The sequence below is a fragment of the Lipotes vexillifer genome, unplaced genomic scaffold, assembly GCF_000442215.2.
Source record: "Lipotes vexillifer unplaced genomic scaffold, Lipotes_vexillifer_v1.1 scaffold150, whole genome shotgun sequence".
Taxonomy (NCBI): Eukaryota; Metazoa; Chordata; class Mammalia; order Artiodactyla; family Lipotidae; genus Lipotes; species Lipotes vexillifer.
In genome coordinates, this window is record NW_006792921.1 from 1,097,211 (window position 1) to 1,107,664 (window position 10,454).

Sequence of the window (10,454 nt, forward strand, 5' to 3'; positions counted from 1 at the left end):
GGGGAGCAGTTCAGGAAGCCTGGTATCCACCTCTCTCTCGTGTGCAGAGCTAAAATGAAGTCACTTGCAGCTGCTGTTTGAAGATAATGTAGAAGCAACCAGGACTTCATAACGTAAAATCTTGGAGAAGAAAGAACTGCAGGGAGAGGTAGGATAACAGTCTGCAGCTGCATTTTCCCTCAGAGCAGTTAACCATTCTGGGTGTGGGGCAAAAATCTAAGAAGGCAAGAGAAGGGCTTGGGCAGAGGGCCTCTACTAAAAGGCAGAGGAACTTCTCAGGGAGGAAGAAATGAAAAGCAGAGGCTTGAAAGGTGAGAAGGAAGGGGTAAAGTATGTGCCCAACACCCAGCCCTTAAGACATTTGCCAAATTTTCAAATTGAACAAGGCAGGAAGCTAGGAAGCCAAGCAGAAGGGCTCTAAAGAACAGAATCAAGTTCGTGTCAGTCTTGTACTACTGAAGAGACAAGGGTAGAAATCAAGACTCACCTTGGGATGAGCCCAGTCAACTCCCCAGATTCTGCTGGAACCCTGGAAGGCTATACTTTTGGATATGTTAGGTTTGAGGTGCCTGTGTTAGTTTCCCAATGCTGTTGCAAATTACCACAAACTTTATTATCTTGCAAGTCTGGGGGTCAGAAGTCTGAAATGGGTCTCAGTGGGCGAAAATCAAGGTGCTGGAAGGGGTAGTTCCTTCTGAGATTCAAAAGGGGAATCCATTCCTTGTCTCTTCTAGCTTCTAGAGGCTGCCAGCATTCTTGGTTGTGCCCACATCACTCCAGTCTCTGCTTCCATTGCTACATTGCCTTCTTCTCTGACTCATCAAGCCCACCTGAATAATCCAGGATAAACTCCATATCAACATCCCTAACTTCATCACAGTTGTAAAGTTACTTTTATGATAGGTTCCAGGGATTAAGGCATGGACCTATCTGGAGGAGGCCCTTATTCAGCCAACCACAATGTCTGGGTGTGGTGTTGGGGGGACCCAAATAAAGATGTCTAAAAGGCAGTTGAGTATAAGGCTTTTGAGCTCAAGGGTATTTGGACTACAGATATAGCTATGAAGTCACTGGCATGTGTGTGCTAATGTCATGGGTGTGGATATTGCCAAGGGGACAAAATATAAAGAAAGGCATAACTTTGGGGAACACTAATATTATATAAGTGAAACTGAGGGAGGTCATCAGATCCCTTAAATCATAACTTGCTTGATAAATAATATCTTGTAACCTGTCCTCAATCAAGCTTGCCTCAATTGTTCTTGCAGACTGCATACCCTTCAAGCTTCATGTAGCTTAGACAATATATCACAAGACTCCTTAAATCACCTCCTACAGATAACACCTCTGATATATGAGTCACTATAGTAACAGTTGCTCAAATTGTTTTTCAGGAACACAGAGCTTGACTTGCCCAGATCAAACCAGTCGAGACCATGGACTGGGTGACTGTCCAGTGGATAACCTTTTGACATCAGAAGGCCAAAAACTTCACCCTCAGATCATGTAAATGCCACCATTTTCTGAACATGCATCCCATGAAGAAGCATGTAACTCAGATATGCCTGTACAGAACCCCAATTACTGTACATTTTTCTTACCTTTAATCATCTTTCCCCACACCTCAGACCACCCTGCTTCCTTATGCTGTAAGTAGCCTGAGGCCCTCACCTTCATGAAAGTGGATTTAAGACTTGTTCTCCCGTCTCCTCGCTTGGCTGCCTTGTGTATAAATCATTTCTCTGCTGCAAATCTTGGCGTCTCAGCATTTGGCTTGCTGCGAGTTGGGTAAATGAACCTGGTTTGATAACATAAGGAGTGGGTGTATCAGCTAGGATTAGAATCAGCTGCATGGAATAGAAACAAACAACAATGGCTTGAATAAGAAAGACATTTATTAAATTGTTAAATAAGTCTGGACTAGTATGGCAGCTTCACCAGATCACCTATACACCAGTTCCACCTATCTTTCTGCTCTGCCATTCTCAGGTGCACAGCTCCATCCTCAATGGTGCAAGACAAGATGACTGCCAGAGGAGTTCTGCAATCCCATCCAGGTTCTAGGCAGGAAGGAAAGGGACAAAAGGGCAGTTCTCCTAGCTGAGTCTGCTCTTCCCAGAAGTCCCACGTGACTCACTTTCACTTGACTCACTGACCACACCTAGGGAAGTTGGACAGTGTAGTCTTTTACAGGTCCATTACCACCCTAAAAAAATAAAAATAAAAATAACCAATGTTCTGTTACTGGAAGTGAAGAGGAAAGTGGATATCAAGGAGGCAAAAAGTCTCTTCCAGAGTGGACAAAAAGAAACCTACAAATGAGATTAAGAAGGAATGTTCAGTGAAATAGGAGAGGAACCAAAAGTAGGGAGCTTGTGGCTGTGTCCTGAAGGGCAGTTCCCCGTCTTCCAATGAATTCAAAAAGAAAGTGGATTTAGATATGGCACCTGCTGTGAAGAAGGCCAAAGAAAAGCATTACCTCTCCACTTTCAAGGTATTCTGCTGGAGAATCGGCTTGGGTAGAGGGGGCAACTGCTCCCCCTGAGAGGATGCATTAGAAAATCACATACTGGGTTTCCCTGCTGGCACAGTGGTTGATAATCTGCCTGCCAATGCAGGGGACGTGGGTTCGAGCCCTGGTCCGGGAAGAGCCCACATGCCGTGGAGCAACTAAGCCCACGTGCCACAACTGCTGAGCCTGCGCCCTAGATCCTGCGAGCCACAACTACTGAGCCCACGTGCCTAGAGTCTGTGTTCTGCAACGAGAAGCAACTGCAATGAGAAGCCCGTGCACCGCAACAAAGAGTAGCCCTCACTCACCACAACTAGAGAAAGCCCGCGTGCGGCAACGACGATTCAACACAGCCCAAAATAAAATAAATAAATAATTTTTTTAAAAAATCACATACCTTTCCTGAATTTTTCGTATTTACTAATATAGGCTTGGTTGTGACCTGCTTGATTAACTTTAGGGTGGAAAATAGAAGAAAGCTATCAAAATCTTCAGGCATGATAGCTACAAAAAGAATCTGGCATATATTACAGCCTACATTTTGTTTTATTATGCTAAAATACGAGTACTCAAGACCTTGATTTATGATACAGAAGGCCCTTCTTCATTACCTATCTTGAGAGATAGTAGGTTGAGAAGTGGTGAAAACGGCAGTACCTTCCTGTCTTTTCCCACTAAGCATTGATTCTTCTTTTATTTTGAAAGCAAAATATTTTTATTCCATATTCTGGAGTTAAGAAACAGCTTTTGGTGTTGTTTTTCTCTAACATTCCACTACTTATCCTTAATAGAGTCTCCGTAGTCCCACTCCCATTGAAAACCCAGTTAGCTCATCATTTCTCTGTGGTGATAAGGAAAAGAGGAGTATGGACAGCAAAATCTATTAGTAATTCTTAAATCTTACTTTATGCAGATTTTTTTTCTTTTTTTGAAGTATAATTGACCTACAACACTGTGTTAGTTCCAGGTGCACAACATAGTGATTTGATTATTTCTATACATTACTAAATGATCACCATGATAAGTCTAGTTACCATCTGCCACCATACAAAGATATTACATTATACTGACTATATCCCCATGCCGTTCATTTCACCCCTGTGGCTCATTTATTTTGTAACTGGAAGTCTGTACCTCTTAATCTCCCTCACTTATTTCACTCATCCCCCACCCGACTTCTGACAACCACCTGTTTGTTATCTGTATTTATGATGTTTGTTTTACTATGTTTGTCCATTTGTTTTGTTTTTTAGATTTCACATATAAGTCAAATCATATGGTATGTGTCTTTCTCTGACATTTCACTTAGCATAATACCCTCTAGGCCTATTCACATTTTCACAAATAGCAAGATTTCACTCTTTTTTATGGCTGAGTAATATTCCATTGTGTAGCTATAGCACATCTTCTCTATCCATTCATTTACTTATGGACACTTAGGTTGCTTCCATATGTTGGCTATTGTAAATAATGCTTCAGTGAATATAGGGGTGCATATATTTTTTCAAATTAGCATTTCTATTTTCTTCAGAAAAATATCCAGAAGTGGAATTGCTGGGTCATATGGTATTTCCATTTTATAATTTTTTGAGGAAACTCCATACTGTTTTCCATAGTGGCTGCACCAACTTACACTCCCACTAACAACACACACGTTCCCTTTTCTCCACATCCTTCCCCAACACTTGCTATTTCTTGTCTTTTTGATAATAGCCATTTTGACAGGTGTGAGGTGTTATCTCATTGTGGTTTTGATTTGCATTTACCTGATGATTAGTGATGCTGAGCATCTTTTTATGCACCTGTTGCCCATCTGTAAGTCTTCTTTGGAAACATGCCTATTCAAGTCCTTTGCCCATTTTTCAAATCAAGTTGGGTTTGTTTTTTTTTATGTTGAGTTGTATAAGTTATTTGTATATTTTGGATATTAACATCTTATCAGATATATCCTTTGCAAATACCTTCTCCCATTCAGTAGGTAACCTTTTCGTTTTGTTAATAGTCTCCTTTGCTGTGCAAAAGCTTTTTAGTTTGATGTTGTCCCACTTGCTTACTTTTGTTTTTGTTGCCTTTGCCTTAGGAGACATTTCCAAAAGAATATTGTTAAGACTGATATCAAAGAGCATACTGCTTATGTTTTCTTCTAGGAGTTTTATGGTTTCAGGTCTTACATTTAAATCTTTAATCCATTTTGAGTTTATTTTTGTGTATAGTGTGAGAGAGTAATCCAATTTGGTTCTTTTACATGTAGCTGTCCAGTTTTCCCAATGCCACTTATTGAAGAGGCTGTCTTTTCTCCATTGCATATTCTGCCTCCTTTGTTATAGATTAATTGCCCATATAAGTGTGGGTTCATTTCTGGACTTTGTATTCTGTTCCATTGATCAATGGGTCTGTTTTTGTGCCAGGACCATACTGTTTCAATGACTGTAGCTTTGTAATACTGAAATCAGGGAGTGTGATACCTCCAGCTTTGTTCTTTCTCAAGGTTGTTTTGAGAAAGACAAAACAACTTGGGGTCTTTTAGGTTTTCATACAAATTTTAGAATTTGGTCTAGTTCTGTGGAAAATGCCACTGGTATTTTGATAGGGATTGTATTGACTCTAGATTGCCTTGGGTAGTATGGTCATGTTAACAATATTAATTCTTCCAATCCATGAGCACAGTATATATTTGTGTTGTCTTCAATTTCTTTCATCAATGTCTTACAGTTTTCCAAGTACAGGTCTTTTACCTCCTTGGTCAGATTTATTCCTAGGTATTTTATTGTTTTTGATGCAATTGTAAGTAGAACTGTTTTCTTATTTTTTCCTTCTACCAGTTCATTGTTAGTGTATAGCAATGCAACAGATTTCTATATATTAATTTTGTATCCTGCAACTTTACTTAATTCATTTATTAGTTCTAACAGTTTTTTGGTGACATCTTTAGGATTTTCTAGATATAGTATCATCTGCAAATAGTGAGTTTTACTTCTTTCCTTACAATTTGGATGCCTTTTCTTTCTTTTACTTATCTGATTGCTGTGGCTAGGACTTCCAATACTGTTAAATAGAAGTAGTGAAAGTAGGCATCCTTGTCTTGTTCCTGAATTTAGAGGAAAGGCTTTTAGCTTTTCACTACTGTGATGTTAGGTGTGGGTTTGTCATAAACGGTCTTTATTTTGTTGAGATATGTTCCCTCTATACCCACTTAGATGAGTTTTTATCATGAATGGATGTTTAATTTTGACATTTATTGAGAGGATCATGTGATTTTTATTCTCCATTTTGTTAATGTGGTGTATCCCATTGATTTATTTGCATATATTGAACCAACCTTGCATCTCTGTAATAAATCCCACTTGATCATCGTATATGATCCTTTTACTGTATTGTTGAATTCAGTTTGCTAATATTTTGTTGAATTTTGCATCTATGTTCATCCATGATATTGACCTGCAATTTTTTTTTTTTTTTTTACAGCTTTGTCTGGTTTTGGTATCAGGGTGATGCTGGTCTCATTGAATGAGTTTGGAAGCATTTCTTCCTCTTCAATTTTCCAGAATAGTTTGAGAAGGATGAATTAACTCTTAAGTGTTTGGTAGAAGTCACCTGTAAAGCCATCTGGTCCTGGACTTCTCTTTAGGAGTATTTTTGTTTGTTTTTCTTTTTTTAATTACTGATTCAATTTCATTACTGGTAATTGGTCTGTTCATATTTTCTACTTCCTCCTGACTTGGTCTTGGGAGTTTGTATATTTCTAGGAATTTATCCATTTCTTCTCAATTGTCCATTTTATTGGTGTATAGCTGTTCATGGTAATCTCTTATGACCCTTTATATTTCTGTGGTGTCAGTTGAAAGAGGCTTCTCATTCATTCTTGATTTTACTTGGGCCCTCTCTCTTTTATACGGATGAGTCTGGCTAAAGGTTTATCAATTTTGTTTATCTTTTCAAAGAACCAACTCTTAGTTTCTTTCTTTCTTTCTTCCTCTCTTTCTGTCTGTCTCTGTTTCATTATATCTACTCTGATCTTTATTACTTCTTTCCTTCTACTAACTTTGGGTTTTGTTTGTTCTCCTTTTTCTGGTTCCTTTAGGTGTAAATTTAGGTTATTTATTTGTAAGCATTGGTTCTTTAAATATCTTTTTTTCCCCTTAATATTATTACGTGCATAGCAAAAAAATTAAGTCTCCTAACCTAGTCTGATTCAGGAGGCTTGTAAGTTAAAAATATTTCTCATAGATCTCTTCCCAGTCTCTAACCTGTGTACACAGCATACAGTGTTTGTTTTGCTAGCATAGTGATATTTTCTTATATCACACATGCCTCATCCAAGAATTATATGAGATGCTGGTTTCCAGAACCAACATTCTTTAGCCCTATAACTACTGAACATTACTCAAGACAAGTCAGCAACCATTGTGAGGTAAGAAGCTTACAGGTGGACTCTGCTATCACCTGGATTAATCCTACAGATAAATCTTTCTGGGACAGGGAATAGTGGTGGGCTGGAGCCAGCCTCCTAAACATTTCCTACTCTAAACTGCCTCTAATGCATGTATTTCCATATTGATATGTCTCCTTTTTTGAGATTACCCTCAAAGGTTCAGGACAAGTTGGCTAGGGCTGGCATAATCCTAGTAAATACAGTATTAAAAACTATGTCTGTTGGGCTTCCCTGGTGGCGCAGTGGTTGGGAATCCACCTGCTGATGCGGGGCGCGCGGGTTCGTGCCCTGGTCCGGGAGGATCCTGTGTGCCGCGGAGCGGCTGGGCCCGTGGGCTGTGGCCGCTGGGCCTGTGTGTCCGGAGCCTGTGCTCCGTGGTGGGAGGGGCCGCACCGGTGAGAGGCCCACGTACCGCCAAAAAAAAACTAAACAAAAAAACTATGTCTGTTAGGTTACTGGAAAAGTTAGACATATTTAGATGATGAGTCTATGAAAATTAGGTGCCCACTTAACCTTTTGACCAAATGTCTCAAAAAAGCTCTCAAAGTAAATGGCATTGGTGAAGGCTGTACTTCATTGATTCTTGGTTCTGGTCACTAACAGAGAATGAGACATCACCTAATGAGTGAGTTATTAGAATTATGGACCTGAGTCATGGATATAAATCTCTAATTCCATGCACTTCTCTCCCACTAAATCACTTCAGTTAAAAAAGCCAATTCCAGTAAGCATCCTCTCCCTTCCATGCAATCTGCCCAACTGCTAATTTGACAAATTGCCCTGTCCAACCAGTTCAAAATTAGCTAACATTTAAGAATTTACTGAGTGCAAGGCAACACGCCAAGCACATTCACTTGTGTATGCCTCACAATAACCCTAAGGACTAATATAATTAAGGTCAGTTTGCAGATGAGGAAACTTAAGGCACAGAAGAGCTAATGTGTCTAAGATTCTGTTAAGGAGCATCAGCAGAGAAATCAGACCCTTAGGCTGTCTTCTTCCAACATTAACCAGTAAAAAGAACAAGAAATTCTTGTCTTACAGACAATATGGTATGCCCCAACTCATACCATAGGCAGGTGACTCAGAAATCTATAGATTTCCCCTATCATCCCAAACTGGAAAGATGTGTCATCTCTTGGTCCAGACGTATTACCCCTGCCTGATTCAGGTAGGTATCCTGAATTTCATTAAACTTATAAACTGAATAAGAAAAGCCATAATTTCCAGAACTTAGGCAGTGAACTTGTTCTGTTGGAGTGTAGCTCCCAATGCAAAGTTCCTGCACTGAAATGAAAGCAAGCATTTATCTCTTTCATTTTCTATGGGAGAGGGAGGCAGAGGACAAGGGGGTTGGGAATGGGTGTTAGACTGACCATGCTGGGGCATCCGTAACATCTGGAGCTACGTTTCAATGTAATTGAACATTCTGAATCATATCTGAATTAAGAACAACATTGTTGAAGGCAGGGACAAAAGGTTTTATGATGCCTAGAACTTCACAGAAAGAAGTTCTGTGAAGTTCAAAGGTTTTGACAAAAACCTTCCTTGGATTCAGGAAGTAGAAAATTCCTATCTGAAATGGGAGGCAAGGCCATCTGCTGTGAGAGCAGGGGAGACCAGTGATATAAGCTTGAGGAGCATGATGACCTTCTAAATTAACCAAGAGGAAAACAGGGAGAGAATGAATATATAAAAGGACAATTGCACAGGGTTTCTGCTGATTCAGTTGAATCAAAGATAAGTTTACAGGGGTGCAATCAATAGAAGTGTGTGATTTTCTCAAACAGTACCCAGATCAGGTGTGGAAATGGAGAATGCAGATCTGGAAGATACCAAGACCACAAAGCCTCTGCTGTGGACAGTGTGAAGAACATGTAGGCTCCACTTGTGAGGGCTGCATTAGTGCAGAGGCCTGGAGAAAGCCCTGCCTTTAGCAACAAAAGGAGGTGTGGGAGTTATATAAAGAGGCTAATAGGGGCTTCCCTGGTGGCGCAGTGGCTAAGAATCTGCCTGCCGATGCAGGGGACACAGGTTCAAGCCCTGGTCCGGGAAGATCCCACGTGCCGCGGAGCAACTAAGCCCGTGTGCCACAACTACTGAGCCTACGCTCTATGGCCCACAAGCCACAACTACTGAGCCCACGTGCCACAACTACTGGTCTGTGTGCCTAGAGCCCGTGCTCTGCAACGAGAAGCCACCGCAATGAAAAGCCCACCTGTCACCATGAAGAGTGGTCCCCACTCACCACAACTAGAGAAAGCCTGCAAACAGCTAATGAAGACCCAACGTAGCCAAAAATAAATAAATTAAAAAAAAAAAAGAGGCTAATAGAGATGACTCACTTAATATGAAGTTTCGTAACCATGAAAAGGCAGTGTCAGTACATGTGATACTACCAAGGTAATGTACCTGTGTGTGACCTTTGGCAGTAACAAACTGAGCCTATTTACTTAGCTATAAAATAGGGACAATTCTTGTTCCACATACCTTATGAGTTAGTGAGGATGAAATGAAATGTGAATATACATTATAACTATAAAGCAATTTAGTGATGGGACTAGAATTTGGGTAAAATGCCATGCTGATTTGGATTACTAACAGACAGTTACAGCTGTATGTGTATAAAGGTTTTAGGATGCCTATGTATTTTATTCCATGAGTATGTGAAATTAATTTAAATGAGGGAGGTAAAAAAAATAAGAGCAGTCTAGGGTGTCAAATGCCCTAGAGTCATCAGAGCCATTTGAGAATAGAAAAGAAAGCTAGACACGACAATTAGGTAACTGCTAACCTAATTTTCCACTATGTGACTTTCAAGGAATTTGATGAGGATATAAAATAAATTATTTCAGTGCTTACCGGTTAAGAGCTTTCAGATGCCACTCAGTGAACGCTCAACAGCAATCTTATGAGGTACAGGTTATTCCTATTCTCCAGATGGCAGAAAAAAAGTAACTGCAAAGCTCTAAACCAGGGGCCGAGAACTTCTTTCTGTGAGCACCAGTCACTATTTTAGGCTTTGTGGGCCATAGTCTGTTGCAGCTACTCAATTCTGATGTTGTAGCACAAAAGCAGCCCTAGATAAGACATAAATGAATAAATGTGGCCATGTTCCAATAAAGTTTTATTTATAAAAACTTTGGGACAATGGGCTGCTTACTAACCCCTACTCTAAACATGTATTTTCCAATCCCAAACCCAGCATTCTTTGTTACACCACAAATAAAATTAGTCCAATGGTCGTTTTTCAAAGGACACTTCCAGCTATAGACACATATTTAATGGCACCAATGGGAACACAGGCACATTTCTAATGAATAAAGAAAGAGCAAAAAGGAAGCAGCCGGGCTTCCCTGGTAGGACAGTGGCTGAGAGTCCGCCTGCCGATGCAGGGGACACGGGTTCGTGCCCTGGTCTGGGAAGATCCCACATGCCACAGAGCGGCTGGGCCCGTGAGCCATGGCCGCTGAGCCTGCGTGTCCGGAGCCTGTGCTCCGCAACAGGAGA